Source organism: Eleginops maclovinus, chromosome 6 (genome assembly GCF_036324505.1).
Source record: "Eleginops maclovinus isolate JMC-PN-2008 ecotype Puerto Natales chromosome 6, JC_Emac_rtc_rv5, whole genome shotgun sequence".
In the NCBI taxonomy this organism is placed as follows: domain Eukaryota; kingdom Metazoa; phylum Chordata; class Actinopteri; order Perciformes; family Eleginopidae; genus Eleginops; species Eleginops maclovinus.
The window spans coordinates 6,745,295-6,750,843 of NC_086354.1; the positions used below are offsets into that span (position 1 = coordinate 6,745,295).

The 5,549-nt window shown below is 38.9% G+C and overlaps 5 non-coding genes across 5 annotated transcripts; all 5 read left to right on the forward strand.

Annotated features, from left to right (window-relative positions):
* The first annotated feature begins 180 nt into the window (after nucleotides 1–180).
* On the forward strand, nucleotides 181–252 carry trnap-cgg (transfer RNA proline (anticodon CGG)). The gene has a single exon. It is a non-coding gene; the product is annotated as a tRNA-Pro (tRNA).
* A 1,323-nt stretch (nucleotides 253–1,575) lies between these two features.
* trnap-ugg (transfer RNA proline (anticodon UGG)) lies at nucleotides 1,576–1,647 on the forward strand. Its single transcript has one exon. It is a non-coding gene; the product is annotated as a tRNA-Pro (tRNA).
* A 431-nt stretch (nucleotides 1,648–2,078) lies between these two features.
* trnap-agg (transfer RNA proline (anticodon AGG)) lies at nucleotides 2,079–2,150 on the forward strand. Its single transcript has one exon. It is a non-coding gene; the product is annotated as a tRNA-Pro (tRNA).
* Nucleotides 2,151–2,594: 444 nt separating this feature from the next.
* Nucleotides 2,595–2,666, forward strand: trnap-agg (transfer RNA proline (anticodon AGG)). The gene has a single exon. It is a non-coding gene; the product is annotated as a tRNA-Pro (tRNA).
* Nucleotides 2,667–3,098: 432 nt separating this feature from the next.
* trnap-cgg (transfer RNA proline (anticodon CGG)) lies at nucleotides 3,099–3,170 on the forward strand. The gene has a single exon. It is a non-coding gene; the product is annotated as a tRNA-Pro (tRNA).
* The last annotated feature ends 2,379 nt before the right edge of the window (nucleotides 3,171–5,549 follow it).

The following is a 5,549-nucleotide window of genomic DNA, read 5'->3' on the forward strand; positions in this document are numbered from 1 at the left end:
ACCAATCCTGTCCCTGCTACAGGCGTTGTGTTTGGGCAAATAATGATCACGGAGGAGAATCTATGTGTGTTTTTAACCAAGAATATTTCCCAGAAGACAAAGAGCAATTAATCGTAGCTGTTTTGCACTGTCAATTGAGCAGGCTATCGTTGGAAAGACAATCAAAAAGCACTTTGTTGTGGCTCGTTGGTCTAGGGGTATGATTCTCGCTTCGGGTGCGAGAGGTCCCGGGTTCAAATCCCGGACGAGCCCAGGGTATTTATATAGGCATGTTAGATGCTGCCAAAATATGCACTTCAAACTTGACAAATACTCTCCCTTGCTACAAACCGAGTGTTGAGTTGGGGCAGATAACTTCAAGTACTTTGTGTTGATAAAACTATTAAATTCACCCTATCACAAAATGAATATAGTTCTTAACTCATATCTAAATACTCCCCCCACTTTATTTTTCTCATAGAAAAAAAAAAAATCCCATACATACCTTAATATAAATTTCCCAATCACTCTTTCCAAAATTATATAAATAACCCTCCACAAAATCCTCCTCTCAACCATATATAAAATCATACAATCTCTTATATTCACAAAAATAATATTATAATTAACTTTTACCCAATTTAAATCAAATCAATTTTTCTTTATTTAACCAATTCTCTCATTAACAAACATTATAACTCACCATCCCAATCCCAACCCTAAAAATACTCTCTATTCTCTAATTTTCTCAACCACACCCTTAACACAAATATTCACCCCCTCTATACATTCACCCTCATCACACATTCCATACACTTGTTCATAACTCATATCTAAACATACTCCCTTAATAATACTCCATATAAAAACAAATCCATTAAAACCTAACATATAAATCCACTCCCTTTTCTAAATTATATAACCCACAAACTCCCCCAAACAAATAAACACTACAACAACCACCAAACAACCCAAAACAATAAAAACAAAACAACACACACAAACTAACAAACAAACCAACACAAACCACCACCAACAACACACCCACACCACCCCCACACAACCAACCCCCCCAAAAAAAAAAACCAAAACATCAATACCAATCCCCATTTTATATATATTTACCCCATTTATTTTCTTTTTTTTTCCCCTTTTCCCCCCCCCCCCCCCCCCCCCCCCCCCCCCCCCTTGGTGCCCCCTTACCCCCCCACAAAGGTGTTCCCCCCCCCCCCCCCCCCCCCCTCCCCCCCCCCGTATGCGGCGATAACTCTCAAGGCTCACCTTCTGTGTTGATAAAACCAAGCTGTGTCCATGGACTACAAAGTGCAAATCATGGACATGTATACAGGGATGTTAGATGCTGAGTTTATGTAGCAAAAAAGGTTAGTTGTAAGAATTGTGTACTTCTAATTTTGACCAATCCTGTCCCATGCTACAGGCGTTGTGATTGGGCAAATAATGATCACGGAGGAGAATCTATGTGTGTTGTTAACCAAGAATATTTCCCAGAAGACAAAGAGTAATTAATCGTAGCTGTTTTGCACTGTCAATTGAGCAGGCTATCGTTGGAAAGACAATCAAAAAGCATTTTGTTGTGGCTCGTTGGTCTAGGGGTATGATTCTCGCTTTGGGTGCGAGAGGTCCCGGGTTCAAATCCCGGACGAGCCCATGGTATTTATATAGTCATGTTAGATGCTGCCAAAATACGCACTTCAAAACTTGACCAATACTCTCCCTTGCTACAAACCGAGTGTTGAGTTGGGGCAGATAGCTATCAAGGCTCACCTTCTTTGTGGAGAAACCAAGCTGTGTCCATGGACTACAAAGTGCAAATCATGGACATGTATACAGGGATGTTAGATGCTGAGTTTATGTAGCAAAAAAGGTTAGTTGTAAGAATTGTGTACTTCTAATTTTGACCAATCCTGTCCCATGCTACAGGCGTTGTGATTGGGCAAATAATGATCACGGAGGAGAATCTATGTGTGTTGTTAACCAAGAATATTTCCCAGAAGACAAAGAGCAATTAATCGTAGCTGTTTTGCACTGTCAATTGAGCAGGCTATCGTTGGAAAGACAATCAAAAAGCACTTTGTTGTGGCTCGTTGGTCTAGGGGTATGATTCTCGCTTAGGGTGCGAGAGGTCCCGGGTTCAAATCCCGGACGAGCCCATGGTATTTATATAGTCATGTTAGATAATGCCAAAATATGCACTTCCAAATTTGACAAATACTCTCCCTTGCTACAAACCGAGTGTTGAGTTGGGGCAGATAACTATCAAGGCTCACCTTCTTTGTGGAGAAACCAAGCTGTGTCCATGGACTACAAAGTGCAAATCATGGACATGTATACAGGGATGTTAGATGCTGAGTTTATGTAGCAAAAAAGGTTAGTTGTAAGAAATGTGTACTTCTAATTTTGACCAATCCTGTCCCATGCTACAGGTGTTGTGATTGGGCAAATAGTGATCACGACTTACCTTCTTTGAGGAGAACCTATCTGTGTTTTTAACCAAGAATATTTCCCAGACGACAAAAAGCAATTCATCGTAGCTGTTTTGCACTGTCAATTGAGCAGGCTATCGTTGGAAAGACAATCAAAAAACAGTTTGTTGTGGCTCGTTGGTCTAGGGGTATGATTCTCGCTTAGGGTGCGAGAGGTCCCGGGTTCAAATCCCGGACGAGCCCATGGTATTTATATAGGCATGTTAGATGCTGCCAAAATATGCACTTCCAAATTTGACCAATACTCTCCCTTGCTACAAACCGAGTGTTGAGTTGGGGCAGATAACTCTCAAGGCTCACCTTCTGTGTTGATAAAACCAAGCTGTGTCCATGGACTACAAAGTGCAAATCATGGACATGTATACAGGGATGTTAGATGCTGAGTTTATGTAGCAAAAAATGTTAGGTGTAAGAAATGTGTACTTCAAATTTTGACCAATCCTGTACCCTGCTACAGGCGTTGTGATTGGGCAAATAATGATCACGGAGGAGAATCTATGTGTTTTTTTAACCAAGAATATTTCCCAGAAGACAAAGAGCAATTAATCGTAGCTGTTTTGCACTGTCAATTGAGCAGGCTATCGTTGGAAAGACAATCAAAAAGCACTTTGTTGTGGCTCGTTGGTCTAGGGGTATGATTCTCGCTTCGGGTGCGAGAGGTCCCGGGTTCAAATCCCGGACGAGCCCAGGGTATTTATATAGGCATGTTAGATGCTGCCAAAATATGCACTTCAAAACTTGACAAATACTCTCCCTTGCTACAAACCGAGTGTTGAGTTGGGGCAGATAACTCTCAAGGCTCACCTTCTGTGTTGATAAAACCAAGCTGTGTCCATGGACTACAAAGTGCAAATCATGGACATGTATACAGGGATGTTAGATGCTGAGTTTATGTAGCAAAAAATGTGAGGTGTAAGAAATGTGTACTTCTAATTTTGACCAATCCTGTACCCTGCTACAGGCGTTGTGTTTGGGCAAATAATGATCACGGAGGAGAATCTATGTGTGTTTTTAACCAAGAATATTTCCCAGAAGAAAAAAACAATTAATCGTAGCTGTTTTGCACTGTCAATTAAGCAGGCTATCGTCGGAAAGACAATCAAAAAGCATTTTTTTGTGGCTCGTTGGTCTAGGGGTATGATTCTCGCTTCGGGTGCGAGAGCTCAATTCAATTCCCGGACGAGACCAAAACCCCTATGCAAGCATGTTAGAAGTTGTGTTTAGGTAGCCAAAAAGGGTTAGGTGTAAAAATGTGTACTTCTAATTTTGACCAATCCTAACATCCCAGGACATGTATATAGACATGTTAGATGCTGAGTCTAAGTAGCCAAAAGAGGTTAGGGTTAAAACAGCCTTGTAGAAATTTGAAAAAACTACTGAATCACACAAACACATTATCTTTGACTTTTGTCCCTTCTTCTCCGAACCTATTTGTTTTTTCTCTACACACACTTCCTAATTTACTGTTGTACCCAGGAAACCTCTGCTTACTAATGAGACACCCAGCACGCCCTCCATTCATCTTCTTGGTGTGCTCAGTATCATTACTCAGTTCCAAAGCAAATTATTAATGCCTGTTGTTCCAGCTGCTCTGGGCATTAGAGCCGAGGGCTCACAGGAATTCCTAGATAAATTATTGTGGATTTTGCTAAAAAGATGAGGCTAAATAAAGAGGGTAGAGATATAAAGCATAAGGAGGAGATATGTACAGGAGAAGATGAGAATGTCTCTCCAAAATATATCTTCCAGCACATTTATATTTATATATGTGTATTTACTGTTTGCTCTATAGAATATGATTTCTCACTTTATTTCCATTTTTTTTTAAAGAAACTATATTTTCCCCAAGGCTGACATTTTCTGTCATCCCCTTTGTTTTTCTTTAAGCTCAGATCTCAACCTATAGGAAATAAATCATTGATGTGGGATGGATGGGAGAAAGACAGGGTGACGCCTTTGAGAAGTCAGAGGGGAGTGAGAAAAAACTAAAAAGAGAGGGATAGATTAATGAGTGAAGCTACTGTAGGTTGGACAAAACTCCCTCGATATCTGTTCTATGTATTCATATTAAACTCCTTCTTGATCTTTAGACTCTATTCTCTTAACTATGTATTACCAATATGTGGTGTCGTAGACCTTCAAATATTAGGTGTGGTAATCAAAGGCATGGAGTCTCTTTTGAGCAACACCTTTCATTTGACATAATGACCCATGAACGTGTGTAGTGTTTTTAACTCCTGAGTGTGATTGAGCATATTGATGCCTATATTATTGGCACATAATGTGCATTTTCCCTCTCTTGACCTCCGCTCGTAATTGGATATCTGGAATTTCCAATACAGTTGCATATTGAACAGAACACCTGCACGTGTGGGATGTGCGGTAGGAGTGTGATGTTATTAACCTGCAGAATAAACAATCTGTTTATGGAGATTAAGCAGCATGGTCTCATATGTGTAAAAGTTTAGAAATATAACAAAGCTGTGATGTTCATATTCACTGATGTTCACTTGTTGCCTTGTGTTAATCATGTTTCTACTACCTAATGATTCAAAATTTGCTCCATTAAATGCAATTACGTTATCGCTGACGTACTTTGTCATATTGAAATAATACACAGAGGTACCTTAAAGAACACATTTTAATAATAAAGAGATGGTGTGCTGCCATTCATTCATTGCCCAAGACCTAATTAAAAACAATTGGAAAACAATTTATATTAATCCATACGGGTTACTAATGTCCAACTAAAGTACACTTAACAATGTAATAGTTTCGAACGTTATGCATTAGGAGAGTATGCATTTGGTTTTATTTACAAAACACTATGTATATATATATATATAGCATGCCACAAAAATGTCAATATATTTAATTAATTTTCTTTTGACATATTATACTGTATCATGTGTTTTTATGATATTTTATAAATGGTACACTTTGTGGTTGATTCCATAATTTGAACATAACAAATCATTATTTAGATTTTTTTCATGATTTCAACAAACTCTGTGTTGCCATTTTTCTCATATTGGCATAATCCAGTAGGTTATTTTTTTCAAAAAT